This window comes from Hippoglossus hippoglossus, chromosome 4 (assembly GCF_009819705.1).
Source record: "Hippoglossus hippoglossus isolate fHipHip1 chromosome 4, fHipHip1.pri, whole genome shotgun sequence".
Taxonomy (NCBI): Eukaryota; Metazoa; Chordata; class Actinopteri; order Pleuronectiformes; family Pleuronectidae; genus Hippoglossus; species Hippoglossus hippoglossus.
The window spans coordinates 17,854,613-17,874,530 of NC_047154.1; the positions used below are offsets into that span (position 1 = coordinate 17,854,613).

At 42.1% G+C, this 19,918-nt stretch overlaps 1 long non-coding RNA gene across 1 annotated transcript; it reads left to right on the forward strand.

Annotated features, from left to right (window-relative positions):
- Positions 1–1,807: 1,807 nt before the first annotated feature.
- On the forward strand, positions 1,808–17,929 carry LOC117760199. Its single transcript, XR_004613635.1, has 3 exons — positions 1,808–1,817; positions 16,938–16,941; positions 17,764–17,929. It is a non-coding gene; the product is annotated as an uncharacterized LOC117760199 (long non-coding RNA).
- Positions 17,930–19,918: the final 1,989 nt, after the last annotated feature.

Below are 19,918 nucleotides of genomic sequence, written 5' to 3' on the forward strand. Positions count from 1 at the left end.
TTCAAGTAAATTCAGCAGAGGCTTTCCAATAAATGTGTCTGTGAAGGGACCATGAGCCGATTATTCCAGTGTTTCCATTGTTCTAGTCCCTCTGGGTCCTGACCACAAATGCTCTGGTACTCTGGATTTGAAGGTACAACCTGGTAGTTAAGGTACTGAAAAGGTCAAATGTACACATTGCTGAGATGGGCCTTGAGCAGCCCTGAATGTAATCAGTAAAATCTTAAAATCTGTTCTAAAACACACTGGGAGCCAGTGTAAAGAAGCTAAAACAGGAGTGGTGTGATTATGTCTCTTGGTTCTTGTTAAAAATCTGGCAGCTGAGTTCTGTATAGTTTGGAGTCACTCAATAGACGTGTGGTTCAGGCAGGGCAGGTAATGTAGTGTGTTGAACATCTATCACACAAACTGCTGTTACACAATGACTTGGGCAAAGGGCAATTGTCTCATTTAATTTTACTTTTGAGCTGAACATTTGTTAAATACAGCTCAGTTTTTTTCAGTGTGCTTGGTCATCATCATCGTGATCTGCTGAAATGTGTGTTGTTCTCGAATAAAACACTCACCGTTTCTGAGAAGGAGCTTTGTAAAAGCAGCCACACTCTTAATATGATTAGGTAAAATTACCCGAGACAGAAAACAGGTCAGCCGCAGGTTTTCAGTTGTAAATAATCAATTTTTGAACTTGGTTTACTACACAAACGCATTGTTATAACCATGAGATTGAATTTACTTCTGAAGTGATGTGAAAGTACATACTGTTACAAGAAGCAGACACCTTGATTTGATGAACCTATTATTGTGACGCACAACTTAACCGATGCTGGTCATCGGCTCGGGCGTTAGTCAGCCACTGCTGCGCATTCCCACCGGTTCAAGACGTCAAACTCAAATTTCATTCCTGACAACACAACTTCCCTGAAGACAGTGAACAGTAACTGTCTGTGCAACTGTAACTGTCCGTGCGACGCATTCAGCTGCTTAAACATTCATACATCAACAATACTTTACTCTGTCAAATCTCAAACCATTGAACACCTCAGCGTATTTACAAATGGTTATTTACAGTATACCCTCAGCTCACCAAGTTACAACACCTTTGTAGATTGTGTGCTGTGAAGGTTGATGTATGCCAACCATTCCTGTCCTTGTGCACCGTGGCGCACACCAGAAATTACGTAATTACCATTGGTGCATGCCGTCGTTTTAGCTGATCGTGCAGTTCCCATCGTCTGTCTGCGGCGCGTCTTTCACCACGTTGATGAGCTGAAGGCAACAGTCTGCGAACAGGTCCATCTCCACAGAAATCTCTAGGACCCCTCAATGATGAAGCATGGAGATTTGCAGATTGCTCTTGTAGGGAGAGTGAAGAGACGAGGCATTCTGCTGGAAACAATGGAAAAACCTCTGTCAAGGCAAGGAAACACACAAAACCGAAGTGGTGGAGAAGGCAAACCAGTTCCAAAACTGTTGACTTTTCCTGGTGGTGTGGTTGTACTTTCCTCAGAGGCGACACCTATCATTTTGGAGATGAGTGTAGGTATGACAGGGCAAGGCCTCATGTTAACATGTTGGTGCATGCAATGACCAATCCGTCAAGCATATCAGTGGCTAAAGTCAAAAACAAACTGTACCAGGGTAAGACAAATATGAAACAATGTCTAAATTGTGGCCTTGTAGCTCTTATTCCATTCATCTAATCTTATTCATTCAATTGCTGAAGTTTTAAGTGATGTCAGGTACAGGAACAGGTACACTGTGGTGCAGAGTTCGTCTGAACCTGCCTGTAGGAAACTTAATTTTACTCTAAATGTATTGTTTGGTTGACCTGCCGAACTTTGTGAACTGACCTTCTACGTCTTAGTGCTTCTAACTTGACTTCATTTAGCTGACATTCAAATCTCCGAACTATGGCCGGTGCTCAGTGACTTGCTTGGATGCATGTGGCTGTGGATGGACTCATTGACAGTATAGGGAGCAAACACGAACTCCCTGGCATTGGGTCACCCTGCTGCCTGACATGGGGAAGACGCAGCCGTCTGAGCCATAAATATGGTAATGACGAATGACATCATCCTCGAGAGGTGAAGCCCATCAGGGTTCACTCCTTTTTATGACCATCATAAATGGATACTGCATACTCATTTCCCATGAAGCACCTGTATAATAGGTCTTGTGGAGCTGTGCGAGTCTAATATCATATGGCATTTTTTTTCACATTTTGTCCCGGGGAAAGGTTTTTGCTGAGCACGCAATAACTTCCTCAGCACTTTCTGCTTTTGATTGCTTCACAGTCATACCTGCACACGACTTGGGGCACTGAGGTACTAGCAGAGTGCCCAACGAAGACACAGAAAAGGTTGTTTTTTTTACCATAACTTAGCTTGAATGTCAAAGTGAGGGAAGGGATCTTCAGTGTGGATCTCCGAACCTTGAATCAGAATCATCTTTTCAGAAGTTTACTCCAATCATTCAATACATTGCTCCCATTCACAACTGCAACAGTAGTTGAGTGGGGAAAAGCTTTGACTAGACACAAATTATTGAGCGTGGACGATGATGGACTGTAAGAAACGACTTACACTGGACACAGGTTGGTCGTCCTTGTGCAGAGTACGTCAATACATTTCAGAAAAAAGCATAGGTGTGCGTCACGAGCCATGCATCTTGTGTTTTAATATCCTCAAGTGTTTATTGGTCTGCTGGATGTGTGCCCAGCTCAGGTGAGAGACATTTTATTATATATGTATTTGGCTAGAACTGCAGTAATTAATCTGTACATTTTTCCTCCTCTCTTGAGATAAATGATGATTGTTGAACATGGTTGTTGAATTCAAGCCAGTAAATAAATAACTCTTCCTGCCTCTAGCTAGGTGAGCCTTTTTACAGTAGCATAAAAGGATAGAAGCAGGTCTGTCTGTGTGTCTCTCGCTGATTGATGCAGTGCTTTTGTTTAGGAACCGGATTTGCTTTGATTAAACACGCATCATGATACTTACAAATACCTCAGTGCAGTGTGTGCTGTCAGAGTTCCAGATGATGATGTGCACCTGATTACTTCTTTGTCCTTGTGAGTTATGGTACCATCTGTTTGTGAATGTCACTGAGACCTTTTTATACGATGATCCATGAAACTACACTAGAAGAGAAACAATGGGTTTTGGTTTGCCGGCTCTTTGCTCACGTTGCCAGAGCCTGCTTCTCCACAGCAAAACAGATTAGACATTGCCGTGCCCTTCCGAAGTGAGGAGCTATCACCAAAGTAGTTGTGAGAGGTATTTTGGTTTAGCCACTCAATGACATCATCGAGGAGTGCGCCCTCGTTAGCAAAAGGGAGGGAGAGCAATTAGCCAGTGCAATTAACCTTTAAGAGGCCGCCTATGTGGAATGAGCAGGGATGAATAATAGTCAAGTCCCAGGTATAAATCCAAGGCATTGCCATCCAAAGATCCTCCCCAGAGACGGCTGAGGTAAATGGGTGCAAGGGCATCATGCAGGAGCCTGGTGAGTCAGGAGAAGGAGAGATTGCTAACTCATACTTTGGCATGAGCAAAATTAGCATAAATAATTGCCTCTCCTTCTCTGTCTGCTCAAGTGATGCGCTTCTATTGCACCTTGCAGTTCCGTATAAAAAGGTGCCGAGAGCATTTGAGGGGTCTTGCCTTTGTGCCAACAGTGGAGGTAGTCAGAGGGCTGAAATTATTACTGTGCATTAGGGAGAGCTGGAATGACGAAACAAGAGCCGCTGATGCTGTTGTGTGACACGTAACACGTCTGATGGCAGAACGCTTGAATGTGCACAGTCGGCATATATTGGCTTGTTTGACGATCGGTCTTCTTATAGCAATATATCATGATCTCTGTATAAAAGGAGATATAGTCTTCGGTGACAGGTCTAGTTTTGTTTTCCTTCAGCCATCACAGAGCTGCCGTTAATCGCCACATTGAGGGCAATCGAAGGTCAGCATTCACCTTCCGATGAATAGTCTGTGAAGTTGTTCGTTGAGAATACAATCGAGAAACTGTCTCTTGAGACGAATTCAAAATCCAACTTCATATACGTAAAATGTAGTATTAAAAAGTGTCAGACGAACCACCCGCCTTTAATACCACTTTGTAAGACGGATTGTCTGACGCTTCAGAAAAGGTGTGGCCCCCAGAGAGCATACATCACTCCCACAATGCCTTGCACTGACAAATGGGACAGTGGGATGCCGTCACAGTGACGTCAAAGAGGGCTGCTGGTGTGGAGGGTGCAGAGCTTGTGTGTGTTTTGTGTATGATAAGGGTCAGTGTGCATTGTTGGTCAGGCATTAACCCCCCACATCCATGTGGGTTGCTGCCACCCACCTGACTAATTACTGGAGGACAAAGGATGGATGGATGTAAATATGTGACGCTTTGGTCTGCAAGGATAAGCTGGGATACAATGAGGTTTCCCTCATTTCTTTAATTTATGTCGCTATCCAAGAACATGTGGATTTTTATACTTTATACAGGAATCAGTGATGCAAATTTAAGAGCTGCATATATATTATTGTATATACTTGCAGACTACAGCACGTCTTTAACAGAGCTACCAGAAAATATTACCACAGCCCAATCACGTTCCCGTGTGAGGAGGTGTGAAGGAAGGAACAATAACTCAAATTATTCCTCGATGATTGGTTTTGCATGCGTTGGCATCTGCCGAGACAAACTATTGTTCCTGTTTGAGGGCAGGCTGGCTGCAGATCACGTAAACGTCTATTAATAAGTATGACGAAATGCAAATGACCCACAGGGAGAGAGCTCCCGTTTAGAAGTGACTTTGCCTTCCCACCCACACACACACACACCTTCACAAAGTAGCACATGAAACTTTCCTGCTGAAATTTCACACAAATTTGTAGCTACACAAAGTTTTACGGTGTGTTGACTGAAACCTGGAGTGTGTCCTCAGATGTCACGCTGTACTATATTTCACACTGTTAAGGGCATAAACAGTTTTCCACCAGCAAGTGTAATGTTTAACAGTTGTGCTGCCGCCGCCAAGTTCCTGGTTTGGTTTAATGACTTTTGGATGGTGCGGCTGCATTTTTGGAAGGTGCAAAGGTGTGAATTACTGATTGGAACATCCATTTGCTTCTATCTGATGATGGTGATGCTCAAAGCTAATGGAGACAGACATAAATATCTTGATGTAATGGGTTGCTCATAAACGCCACGGACATTAAGTATGATGATTTACTTGTTTTTAATTGAAGATACTGGTAATACAAACAGGTGCCTGTCAACACGTTAGCACAAATCAACGTGGAGACTTTGTTTTGCCTGTGTCATTAAAGGACACTGGCTGCAGAAATAAGAAAATAAAAAAAAGAGACGTCTCTTTTCACAGGGCATTTTTAGTATTGTTTAAATCTGTAAATACTCAAGTGCTACGTGAGTGTGTGGGGGTGCTTTCATTGAGTTGCAGTTTGTGTGTGTGTGTGTGTGTCTGAGCTGTTTTTGAGTGATCCATACAAGATTCTTTTTTTCTTCCTAATCAACCTTAAGTGCTCCTCATCAAATCTGTTTTCAGAATTGCAAGCTCTGCCAAAAGAGATGCGGGATAACGCACGTACCGTAATCTTTCGAAAAACAACAGTGAAATGCCTTAATCTCCTCTGCAGTGTTAAAGCAACAACCACAGACGTTATCGACACTGTTTGATTTCCTGCCAGTTAGTATGAAACCCCAGCTGAAGCAAGTGTATCCCCTCAGACAGAAAATAGGCGATGAAGATAGCAGTGGTCTAGAGGCCACACACACTCTTTCTCTTTTGTAGATATTGGCTAATGCATAAGTATGCAACTAGATTGTAGTGAATAATATTGTGAAATATTAATAATAGTTGAAACTTGTAAGTCGGGGCTTGAGAAAATACAACAGCGACCAGATGCCAGAAGTGGCTGTAGGTAAAGCTTCAGTTGCTCACATTAGTAGATGACTTTTGAGGGGTACATGTTTTGAAGTCTGCTTCAAACAGATGCAAGCCATTACGGCACAAGTGGTGCACTGATTACCCCACAACACAAACTCTCCACACAAACACACAAACACACAAACACACAAGCACACACACATTATTTCTTTAAAACACCATTATGAAACCACCTCATCAGGGACCGCCTGCACCCTCTGTAGATAAAGTACACTGGAGGTAAGGGTATCCTTAAGTTTGAGGACCGAGCTTGTATCTTCAGCTTGGATGCTTTAAAATCCGAAAACAATGAAGCTGAAGTATGGGAATTTCAATAACAACAATATGATAGACAATCGGGATGCAGATGCAGTGTGGACAGGCTGGCTGTGGATTTAGAGGAGTTCAGAACATGCATGTATGTCTCTTCGTCAACAAATCTTTAAAATGACCTGACCTCGCTGCATCACTATTGTCACTGAATGAAGGGTTGAGCTGTAGAGCTCCACTCACTGGTGACAGAGAGCGCCATTGTCACCATTGTACAACGTTGTCATGTCAATTTATATATATATATGCAACCTAATCATAACAGAATCAGGGATAATTTCATGAGTAGTAGGTCTAGACTAGAGCGTGTTCTTTACAATATTAATAGGGAGACCAGACATACCCCCTCATCAAGCACTTTTAAGTTCTGGGGGTGGTTAGGGTTTGTGTTGGGGGGTTGCCAAATGCAAGTTTCACATGATAATTGGAGGAGTGGGTGTTGAGCAGGATCAGGGCAGTAGGTGACTTACCATCACAGATCCAGACTCTGCAGCTGCGGAGGCAGAAAGCACAAAGCGACAGGAGGAGAGATGAGAAAGAGAAGATGCAGAGTTAGAAGTATGCATTCAATTGATATGAATGTGTACAGATAGAGATGGAAAGAAGGAGAGAGGAGCTTGGTGCATCACGTGGAGGCCCACTGCAGTCGAGGCCCATAACAGCATAGAGATGGTTCAAAGCAAGCAGGAGAGGACTCTGCTGGCTGAAAACTCTTCCTCCCAATCTAATTTTGGGTTCTCAAGGAACCGCAAATGTTCTAGTGCTCGTGCAGTGTACTACAAATCTACAAAAGTGTTGTACAGATCTTTCTGAGACAGGATGTGCCTGATTTTTGCACAAGAAACTAAGGTGAAAAACAGTCCTTTGAGTTTGTTCTATATGGGAATGAAGAAAAATCCATAATTCGTAATCCATCTGGTTTACCATCTGCATAAACATGAAATGTCATGCAGTGTTTAATAATACTTCCAAAGGAAGCATACATAAGGTGAAAAGAACTGGTCCAAGTAGAGAACTTTGAGGAACTCTGTGTCTAACCTTTGCATACATGGATGTACATAACATCTGCAATCGGACAAATCAGACCTAAACCAGCGTGTCACAATTTTGTTATTAACTGCCAATTAATCTCTAGGATGGTCGAAGGTATCAAATATAACACTAAGATCCAACAATGAAAGTACAGGGAAAGATAATACACAGTACACTTTAGAGTTAGTTTTATATATTTGTCTCTATGTTTTCCAGGGTGTGTTATAATCTAAATGTGGTTCCTCTTTTCGGAATTATCTGTTATGTAATGAGCCTCCTCCTTGTAAGAAAATAAAAGGTCAGAGTGCATTTGGAATGTCTCATGTTGTGATGAAGGCCTAATTATAAGTTAGATGATGAGATAAGTAGGCAGATGTTTTGGTCTTTTTTCAAAAATAATTATTAAGAAACAAGCGAACCCAAATGCTAATGCCAGAATTGTTCTCTGACTTTTAAGCAATCAACATTAGTTATGGAAATGAAACTTTTTAATTTCACAAATGAAAGGAAACTTTATTCTCTTCTCCTCTGCAAGCATTTTGTTAAATGTGCCAGATGGCTGATATTTACAGCATAAGGACCACTGATAGCCTCAGGTATGTTGTCAGTCTCGGAAAAGTATATGAAATTGACCTTTAAACATCTCTCAGTGGTTGTCTAAACTTTCCAGCTTTCATTTGACCCATATGATGATCCCCAGCCATCTGGCAACAGATTAGACTAAACCAGAACATGGTCTGCAGTACCACACATTGTTTACCCCGGGTCTCACAGAGGCATCCTTTTGGAAATCCTGTTTGTGGAGCCACACGCATCGAAAGGAAGATTTAAAAGTATTTTTTCCACTTAATCAGAAAGTAACGTTTTCTTTCCAACTATAAAACTCTATAGAACTATAATTGAGAACTCTTAAAAGCATATCTTAGTGACTGCTCTCTTTAAACAATGCAGGGACAGCATGCGGTAGATGATCAAATCTAAAAAGAAATTGTCGCATGGACAGGCAGGCGGACAGACCGAGCAGCACAGGGCCTCTCGAAAGATGCAGTAACACAACAGCTCTTCAGAGCTCTAAGTGGCTTCCTTTGAAAATTGAATCCTGACTTTGTTCTTTTAGTTCTACAACTATTACTGAATTGATCTTTGACAAGAGATGTTTGATGTGGCTTCCTATGAACACGAGGAGCCTGGGTGTTCTTAAGATTGTAGTCTGAAAATGATAAGGGGTTTTGTCACCTGTAACCAGGAGGACAGGACGTGTTGTTGGTAGCTCGGCTGCTGTTGATTGAGAGTGAAATCGCTCAGATCTTTGAGGATGATTGCGGCGAGAGATGAAGAGCGAGTAAAAGAGGTGCACAGGGACGGAGCTAGCAAGAGTACACCAGTGACCCTTGGCTGAGCTCTCCTACCCACAACTTGCACCGGCGGAAATGGGGGAGGGTGGGGGTGCACTCACAAAAACTGCAGTAACGCCGAAGAGGGGAAGAGAGGGGAACAGAGGGAAAGCGAGCGAGAAGCCACAGGCAGGGGAAATAGAAGCAGAAGGGAGGGGTGGAAACAGAGAGAGCAGGAGCGATTAGGGGTTCAGGTTTACCAAAACATGACTTAAGCAATTAACTGTGAACAGCGTAGTCAAGGTCATCGACAAAGGGCTAAAGAGCGGTTCCTGACGGCAAAGCCACTGCAAATGAATTTAAGACACTGCATCCGATTGGCTTATTGTGTGTTCCAGGTGCCACTCTTGCCTCGCTAAAAATGTTCAAATCTTTGGCGGCAGCCCTGTGAAAGAATTCTTAAAAGAGGAAGTGTGGAAAGTATGAGATCATGGCGCGCTAGCCTTCGTCTTTCCTCTCAATGGCAGAATGAATGGATTTTCCTTCAGTTCCTAAGAGCCGCTCAGTGTCCAGACCTACAGCGATAATCTGGGACTTCTAAGCCAATCTGATCCTATCTGCCCGGATTTTAATTGGTTTACATTTGTTAAATTCATTCTCTCTTTCTCAGGTCCCCACTTTTTCTTCTTGGGCGCTCGTGAAATATCAAGCAGCTACAAGTAAAGTTAGCATCATAGGTAACCAATACAGCATAATGGACAATACACCAGCGTTAAAAACTTTGAATGGTGCTGGAAGAGATTAAGAACTAGTTTTTCAAGTATTCAAGTATTTTAGAATATAGATTTTCAGTAATTTGCATATGATTTTTTGGTGCTTTTTCCACTTATAGCATGATACAAGAAATGTTTTCAAATAGTTACACACTTTATAGTAAACATACGTGTAAGTCTGCTATTTTACCGCATAAGATTCAACACAACCTCCACTTTCCCGAGATATCGACACGTGTTGCAGCCGCGCTGCACCGCTTCCATCTCGTCAGTGCGTGAGAGGCACAAAGTGTTTGCATCATTTTCTCCATGATGGAAAATGCCCAGTTTTATTTTCCAACACTGCATGTCTGTCTTTAAGTGGGTCACTGATTGATTTTCATAAGATGACATCTTCAGTTACTTTCATCTTGTGTTCAAGTGCCAGCAAGTATCCAGCAATTTTACACCAGTCCTTCTAAACCACCGGAGTAGCTCCTGGGAATCCCATCAGGAGCGCAGAGTCACATAGGACCTGCGTGACTTATGCCACTTTTACAAATGACATCAAGATTGCATTTCCTTTCTCTACCCTCATCATCACTCAAGCCAGTTGTATGATTGACAGACTGTTTTTTTGAATGTTGCACAAACCCAACAGAACCAAATCTTTCTCCTCTTTTAACTAAGTAGTGGGCCGTCACTGTCAGAATCCATTTGAAACTCTGGTGTCTATGTGTGTGTGGATTCACTTCAAGACGCTTTATCCTGAAAACCTGATTGGGCAGAGGTGACTTTGTGGCCAAACGTCGATACTTTTGAAAGTTTGGGTAAAATCACACATGTAGTGCATTGTTTGAGTTGGAGTCTGATGTGTTATTTATAGCGTTCACATATGGGGGAGCCGGGGAGATCTACTCACCCAAAAATGACTTAATCTTCCCCAGAAGAAACTGAATTTTGAGTTTGAGGGCCACTCCCAATAACTTATGACTACATCAATATTATATAGATATGTGACGATATAAAATCTATCCTAATAGCCTGTGATCAGCAATTTTAACTTGTTTGCAGCAGCAGAGTTTTCTGTCAGTGAAAACTTCACTGCCTTTCCACATCACACATTTCTGTCAAATGTCTTTTTCTTTTAACACTTTGACTTAAACTAGACCCTCCACTAGTTTTAGAAGGTGCTGTCAGTAATGTGCAACCATTTTCATTGTGCTCCAGTGCAATTAGAACCACGATTTGTTGTCTCATAAATCTGTAAAAGTGTCTGTACTCACTTCAGTGTCAAGGCCATTCTTTATGATGAGAGCTGAGATTTCTCCCACAATCTACCACAGCACATTTCATTATCACCTGCTACATTGCCTTGAAAGGGGAGCTCCTGCCAGTGTTTAGTGAAATAACAACTTGGACCCAAGCATAAATAGTGTAATTAAACGGTTTTACGTGATTAATTTAACCTCAAGGCAGCAGCCATCTTACCATGACTATGAGATAGTATAAGAATTACTAATGTTACTAAAGCTCTATGAATACTTGCTTCACCCAGATCACAGGTGACTTTGTTGACATATTTAACCTCATTGTTTATGTGATGGGAACTCAACATTATCAGAAATGAATAGAACAGGAGTTACCGCTCATATTTGACTTCCCTACCAACAGGTTGTCTGGCTCCTGCAGAGCTGCATCTGGGCTCCATTATCACAGGATTGTTTAGCAAATTATTTAACACATCATTAAAGCACTGGCTGTAAAAATCTGACGCGCTGACCTTCTCTCACTGCTTTCATTTTTCCACGTCAAACCTATTTTAAAATGACGTCAGAGCATTTCATTTTCTATTTTGTTGCTAAAAATATAAACAGAAGCTTGGCTTGTATATCAGGTAAGTTAGTAACAACAGTAAAAACCCGAGTGGTGTTAGAAATAATTGTTTGCCTCAATGTCAACAAGTTTTTTATAGTTTGATCAACAGACTTAACAAAACAAAAATTAAACCATTGTGCTCAACCCAGTAAACTACCATGTTAACTAAACTAGTAGCAACTGATACTGTCACAGATGGAAATGTAAAATCTGATTTATCCTCTGAAGTGAACATATTTCATTCATGTTCTGCGTCTGTGTGAATTGTTATGTGATGACTGGTCATACCTTCACACTGAAAACGCCAGATTTATTTTTTTATTTTTCTTAGGGAAGCAAAGGAGCATAATAACAGGTGCATGTGTACAATAAACAAAAGCTTCCCAAGCGTGAAAAGCGAGAGACGGAGAAAGAAGGAAAAAAAAGGCCTTTGAATCAGTGATCGATGAGGTGGCTTTATTTGACTTCAAAGACTTCCAGACCCGTTCAGGCCGAGTTTTGGCCGTCTCTTTGCTCTTTCAATGGTTGAAGCGAAGCACGTGATGTGCCTCCATCCTCGCTGGAAGCCTCCCCCTGCTGTTGTGAACAAAACGATCCAAACAATGCTACTTTCTCTCCGTCTGGCGCAACGTGTCAGTGGCGGTTTCTCCCCATTCTCCGCATTTTCCCCCTTTTCCCTTCCTTTTTGGCATTCATTTTTATTGGCCGCCTTGTTTTGTACCCTGTGCCCAGCGGTCCTCAAGTAAAAGAAGCTGGGATTCTTTCCCCCCGTTTCCTTTTGTGAAGAGGTGCGTGCTGGGAATATCTATGGCTACTCATATCAGAGGTCGGGTAAACCCTGCCTTTCCACTCTGTGGTTTTGGCATTTTTCTTTGTTGTTGGTCTGAGTGATGTGGAACATTGTGACTCGATCATGCAGCACCTAATTTGATCATGGAGACTAACCTAGTTTTCATGTGCAAAAGTTCTCTCTCTATAAGCACGTGGAAAAGGTGCAAGAGCGGGTTCCACCTCTGATTGCGGACGAGCGCCGCTAATAACCGGACTTACTTTACGGGGGTGACAGATGAGTGCCCCACGACTTATTAGTTAAACACTGACAACTGTGGGAATCTTTTTTGTTTGTTTTGACTTACTGAGCTCTTAGACACTTGACGGTGGGCGTGCCTGATACTTGGTGGTAGAATGATCGTTATAACGGCAACAACCAATCACAGATTCCCCCTCGGAACACGCAACATGGCTGACTTTTGTCCTCGCATGACATGCTAGTTATCCAAGTCTAAGGGAAGTGAATAAACACAGAGCAGCCATCCCTGCCTCCTCTTCCCAGGCTCACTTTTACATTGGATGTCTATTGCAACATATTTGAGATAACGTGATTCGATTGGACATATAGTGCATGGTCTGCCGCTCGACAAGTTTAGCTTTTCTCAACTTCTACTATTGCTGTTTTCTGTTACTGCTGAATCTCGGGCTGCAGACTGACAGGCTTCATAAAGGCCCAGCAATGCAACACTTGACGCCTGCAGGAGGCTGTTGTAGAAGGAGGATCGCCAGTTGGAGCTTAAAAGGAGCCTCTGAGTACATAGTGTGAGTGACATCCTCTCGTCCATAACGTGGAGTTTATGTGTCATCATCACAGCTTCCTTCAGTGGATCCACCCTGTCTAATTGTTTACAGTGAGCAGTGCACTGAGCCTCTAATAGCACTGAGGTCATCGTTGTTGCCGAGCCTGAACTCTGACATTGCTGTGGTCCGGGCAGAACAAACAGTTTCCCTGCAGGTATCAATAAAATACTTTATTATAACATTGCACCTGACACTTTGATACACAATGAATGTACATATACACACCTTCACCCATTTTATATCATAGTTTCATACTGCACCAGTCCAACTTATAACCTGCACTCTACATCTTTTCCTAAGCGTACAGACTACATATTTATTGACATGTGCACAAAAAGGCAGTTTATATTTAAGACTGTTTATTTCCATTGTCTATTTTTATTTTATTTTTTATTATTAATTCATGTAATACTGCCAGCCTGATTAAGTAAAGGCAAAAACCTCAAGATCTCACTTCCTGTTGACGTTTTTCCTCTGATTACTCAGGGAGGTGTGTTATTGTTTCCCACATCGGATGATTCCTGAACTGTGACCATTCAGGAACTGGGAGTGTCTTCCTTGAAGTGATGAATTCAGGTATAACAAACTTCAGCAGACTCCATTATTCTTAAGTTTACACAATGTGGACAATCCCTGCACCATCCTTTTCCTGTGACGATAAAGGAACATGATAAAACGTGTTGTCGTCATTGCACCAGCAGACACCAGTGATTAATAATGTTGCAGCAGCATTATTTGAGGGTTTTACAGCACCAGCGGGTTGTCGTGTTGAAATCTTAACTTACTGCATCTCTTCAGTATGTTTTTTATGCAACACAGTCTGAAAAAAACAGTCTTTGAATGGTTTAAATCAACATGTAAGTCATCTGGAACTTTCCCTTTTCACTTGTAGATTCCTTTGGTTAGTGAGAGAATCGAGTGTGTGTGTGTGTGTGTGTTGGTGTGTGTGTATGTGTGTGTGTGCGCGCACCCCCTCTTCAGATGAGGAAACCTAGGGTGTTTTTTGGGTGCATATTTCACACTTAAAGGCTTTACAGAGGGGAATGCTAATTTCCCTGGCAACCTGAAGCCCGGGGCAGCAGTTCTGAGCACCATGCAGTAAGTGTGTGACTCAAAGCACATACAGCCTGTCTACAATATACCAAGCAGCGTATGAATATATGTATAGTAATTATTGCATCCTAAGCATGGGTCCAAGATTTTACCCCTCAGAGCGATTTGGAGCAAACAACTCAACTGGCATGTCAGGAATTGTCTTCCGCTGGGAATATTTTTAATACTCTTTCTTGCTCCATATGCCGCAAATGCAGGTAGTATGTGGATGAACGAAGCATTGATTTTATAAGGCCTGACAATCAACTGGTATTGGAAAGATTTGACGATAACGAGAGTGGATATACCTGTCTTTTTGTGTAGCCTATCAACACCCCCCACAGGCGGCGGTCACAGTTCATCGTGTAACTGCAAACTTGCTGCTATAGGCGTGGAGAGCCTTCAGAAGAGTCACAGAGATGATCCAAAGATCACAGGTAAAGAAGTAGCTGATTGGCCTGCGACAAACTGCATCACCGTGCACATCACAGCACACAGGTTGGTGTGTCAGCGTGTGTGTGTGTGTGTGTGTGTGTGTGTGCAGGTTTAAGTTTAAGGACCTGTTTTACAAATCAAGGTTGTGGAAAAAGTTGGCCTCACAAATGGAAAAGGAACCAGTTTTAAAATAGAACGCGGCCTGTATTTTATTTTATTTTATTTTGTGATGGCGATCAAAACAAATGCATGCTGATGGGCGGAATGTATGAGGTACCAGTCTGCTCTAGTATTTCACTATTTTGCTCTGACTCAAGTGTCTCCTGCTATGGATACAGCGTGGGCCAACTGAGCGCATATGGCATTGTATTGCGGTTCAGTGCAGTGAAGCTTAATATCATTCAAAATCATTTTGACCCAAATCATCGGGAGGATTTTATTATAGAAAATAGTGTTGGCACTTTTTCAGTAATGTGTCAGTTAAATTAGCATATTTTGTGCCACCTACATCACATTTTTGATAAACCACAATACCCAGATTAAAGGAGGTGATTTTGTTCAAATTATGACTCATAACCTCTTTAATCGCACCAATGGAATATATGAAACGCGGACTGACAAAACGTAAGTCCACTCAGGGCCTTCTGGAATCATCGACCATTAGGGGATAACCCTCGCCATTAGTTGTCTGTATGAAACGGACGTTGAGGACAATGACACATCAAGGCCGCAGACAGGAAACCCTAATGGGTGCAGCGCACTTAAACAGGGACTTGTTTCCTGTCTTATTATCATCTGCACAGATGAGGCACACAGGAGTCAATTTGGATTTTAGTTTGCGCTCACACTGCTGCTTCAATCATCCCATTTGTTTTTTTTCCCCTTTGCAAGTTACACAGATCTGACGTTTTCTGATTAGTGTTCTGTTCTTGTCTTGTTGCTTCAGTTTAGAGACCACAGGGGGCAGTTAAGTTTCAATAAGTCAGCCACACGTCAACAGATTGTCAAGCTGAAGTCATCATTTATCCGATGAAATATCCATATCTGGCTATGAGGTTGGCACATATTGATTCAAGGCTTTGGTTATAGAACGCATCTGGCTTTTCACGGTGTCTCCTCGTAAGGTTTTTCACTTCAAACTCCAATCGGCAGTCATTCATTTGACTTACGAGGGACTTACAGTTCAGCCAGTTTTCTCAGACATTCCCTGGATTGTTTGTTTGGCAGATGGTCCATATTTCCTATCACTTTTTCTGCTGCACCTTATCAGAGATTCATCCGCTGGCATTGTCTATCTAGTCGTATAGTGATGCACTTTTCATTTCCGTCTCTGCACACAGCATTTGCCCTTCTTCTGTCTGAGATGCTGCAGTAGCATGTTCTTACACTGACATTCCTCGTGGGGTGAAGCTGCACTGTCAGTGTGTCACTTTAATGTTGATTTAAAGTCTGTCTGAATAGCCCTTGTTACGATGCTACACAGATGAACTCTCTGCACGGTTTCTTGCCAAGTGCAGTTACTCAACCCTACAAAGACAAGCTTAGCATCAACGCTGTGCATATCCTGAGGCCACGTCTTTGCCACTTCGTGCACAAGAAATAACAATTACCTTGCAACAAACATACTGTATTCCCACATTTATTTTGTTTTATAAAAATTAACCACAATGTAATTATACCTGTCAGAGAAATAGTGCAAAGAACAAGTTGTCCTCATTGTGGGCGGCGCCTCGATGTGGTTCTTGATAGGTGTTCAATTTATCTGACGGTAAGAGAACTGCTTAATCTGCTGTTATACTCGGCAGGTAAAGACACGTCCGACAGGTTTACTGTTCATACATCAAAGTAAACGGTGTTACAAGGTCTTATCTCTGTATCTCAGTAGTTACTCCGTAAATCATGCGATCTATTATCAAAGAGATCCCACAGAATACGCTTTGTATTGAACAGTTCTCCTCTGCTGCCTCTTTTGTTTTACTCTGTGTTACTTTCTCTTGCTCAATGATGGGTATGGGAAATGTCTTGTCATTTATAAGCCACTTTAAGCCCCAAGCAGGGAATTCTATAAAGTTATGTACTAATCAATCGTAAGTTCAGATAAACGCATGCAAAAACACAAATGTGATACATTCAAACTTCAGCTGTTTCACTTGAATTACACAATCACAGTATAACAATATCATATTGAGGCCTTTGGAGTGAGGGGAGGGCTTTTTCTCAGCCTGTTTAGGACGTCGACCAGAGGGATTGTCCAATAGGAGGCTTGCTTGAGAAACTTGGCCTCGGGCCTCCGCGCAGGACGGAGTCACTCCTCTGAAGTTCCCGTAGCTTTCGTGTTAGAGCTTGAGTTTCCAGAGTTTGAGTGGAAAATGAGGCCTTTATCATGAAAAGGAGACCACACAAGAGCCGCATAGGTATTAAACTTTCCCACTAAAAGTTTATTGAGTTATTTTGGTTGCAATATTGCAATGCCCAGCCCAGTATGGGCCCCCCAAAAATAGAAACCAGTGTAGTAGTTTTAACATGGGATCCCACAATAAAACCAGCTCCCTGAAGTAGCAAAATACTGGGCAGGTAAATGGTAACAGGGCATCCTCAGGATGTCTCACTTTGTAAAGAGGGAAGTACAGAAGCTGGTGCACTGCAGGCCTGTGCATTGGTCCTTTGGCTACTGTCTTTCTGCTGCCTTCTTAGGCTTTACCAGACCACTGAGGCTTCCCTTTCAACAACTTGCAGCCTGTTTCAGACGACATAACTCTGTCTCTTTTCATGTTGGATCATTGGTCAGTCAAACTTTGCCTGCTGATGAAACTAGAGGTCCTGTAAGGGTCAAAAAGCCAATGGGACCTGTAATAAATTCCAACCATGGACACTAAGGTACTGTACAGACATACTGAAAAATTGTGTGGATTTATGTTTGGCTAAGAGCTAGCAGGCGGATTTTATGCAGCTAATGGTGGGACAGCGTTTGGGAATCACCCGTCGTTTCCGGATGACGATCACAGTAATACACTGCTATAATTACACAGTGAACCCTTGATGAGTGCAATGCTATAACTACATCCGTCAGACTCAACAGTCATCATAACACAACTAATAACATCACTTGTCACACAAGGGGATTTCACAAGGGCATCAGCGTCATCCACTCATCAGGATGGAAATCCTGGTCGTCTTCAGCTTGGAGGCTTCTTATCCTACTCTAGATGGATAAAAGCTCCGAGAAGAAGAAGAGAGAAGTCCAAAAGATTCACATTTTGATTAGTCATTCCCCAACATTAAAACCAAAGTATTGTAGCATCTAACATTTATGGTAAATGTTAAATTGTCTGAGTTTATAAAGTGCTTTTCTAGTCTTGATGACCACTCCAAGCGCTTTACACTACAGTTCTACATTCACCCATTTACACACACATTCATACAGTGCATCTATGAACAGCACTTTCTCTATGAGAAGGGCTAATTTGGGTTCAGTATCTTACCCCAGGACAATAACGCATGCGGATTTAGCAAGACTGGGATCAAACCGCCGACCTTCTGGTTAGAGGACGACCGCTCTAACCTATGAGCCACAGCCGCCCCCCGGCTTATATAGACGTATACACTACATTGAATGCAGCAGGAGATGGTGTGGCACCCAGGTATAGCATGCAGGAGGCAGGATATTAATTCGACTGCAGAAATCACATGTTTTTGTTTGCAGCACAACAACAACAACGTTAACCCTCATCGCTAAAAGCACTAAAATCTCATTGTCTTTCTAAGATTACATTTTTGTTGGGGTCCTCTACGTGTAAAGCACCTCTTCTTCATCCTAAGATATTTGTAATCTTGTGGTTTTTTTCCAGTTTGCGTCCGGTGCGTGTTATAAATACCATCACCACACCCACTGCTGTTTTCTCACATGGACATTTTACTAGGGAACTGACGGGGGAAAAGTTCCCAGAAAACAGAGCTTTACCTTACGGAGCTTTACATTTCACAGCTCTGTGTACTGCCTGATGCCCAAATAATTGTTCACTCTCCCAGGGCAGTAATGGAAAAGTCTTTGTTCCTTGGTGGTTAAGGTGGAAAGCTGGACAGATGATGACGTCATGATGAAAATAGAGGACCTAGGTTTGTAGGATTAGGGAATTTGTGTGTAGTGGTTGGAGTTTGGTGGCTGGGTATCATCAGTGAAAGGGTCGCTTGGCCCAGGAAGGTGTCGGAATCCTTCGAAGCAACAGTAGATTCTGACAAATACGTGTATATTTCTCATGCAGCTAGAATTTCTGAAGGCCGTATTATTGTAGAGGCTGTAGTTCTTTCAGTCTATTGGCAACACGGGTAATCTACAATATTGCATTAATGTTTTTGCTGTAACTACAGTATCAAGCAAATGCTCTGCAAAAACCATTACAGGAGGAGAGGGATTAAATATGTGCAGCACTTTTCCATCACGCTGACACAATATGCAGTGGCTTAATTGTGGCCAACTTTAGCCGTTCATGTGAACATCTCTGATTCCTGCAACATAAAGCCCCCTTTAAAAGGTTTAAGGAGCGTGGGAGAGAGACTGATGCAATTAACTCATCCCGCGTATAGAAATACAGAGACTAACACGGCTGTTACTGTTTGGAAACCAAAAATCATGGAGCAATCATCCAGGAAAGGTAATTAAAGTGCAAAATCTTGTATAAAAAAGCATATTCCGAGAGCTTTGTTTAAAAGCCCCTGCACATAAAAAGTTTCAATGGAGGGGGAGGGGCGTTTCGGCTTTGGGCCCCAGCCCAGACGCTTGTGAAAAGGCTTTGACCCAACTACAGTTCTCCAGTCAGGGCCAGAGTGGGTTTTGCTTAAGAACCTGAAAGGAATAAAAACAGCCCAAAACAAACAGTTATAGTAGATGGCATGTTGCATTTCTGGAACAATTTCTTTGTTTGATGATGTTGTTTGACAGTTTGGTATTTTCTTTAAGATAAGACATTCACACAACAACTTTATTTTAGTGTGGAGCGGTTTTTCAGTCTTATTTTTCCCTTATATGTAGCTGTTGTGTCTTATTATTGACTAAAGTTTATGCACCTCTCTGGTTCACCTTGTGAATTTCTGTATTTTATGCCATACTTGCATGTAATGATTATTTAGTATTGAAGTACTTAAAGGATCTGACCAGCTCCCTGTGTTTGAGGCCAGTGGACAGTGTGGAGCTGTTCTTCAGCACCAGTCCTTCTCATGCACAGAAATCCTTCCCCCACCTCTGTTGTTTCTTTGAGATTATCTGGAAAAATTGAATATTTCAACAAATATGAATGATGATTATTTTGTGGTTATCTGATCCCAACCTTACTGAAGGGGCATGATTTCCCAGTAGTTTCTCTCGTGATGAAATGTCATACCTGTGTCTGTTCTTTTTTAATACTCACTTCTACAATCTCTCCTTAACAATACCTATGTTGCATTGAAGCTACTGACTTTCACTTGGTCATATCAGCTTATCAACTTTGTTT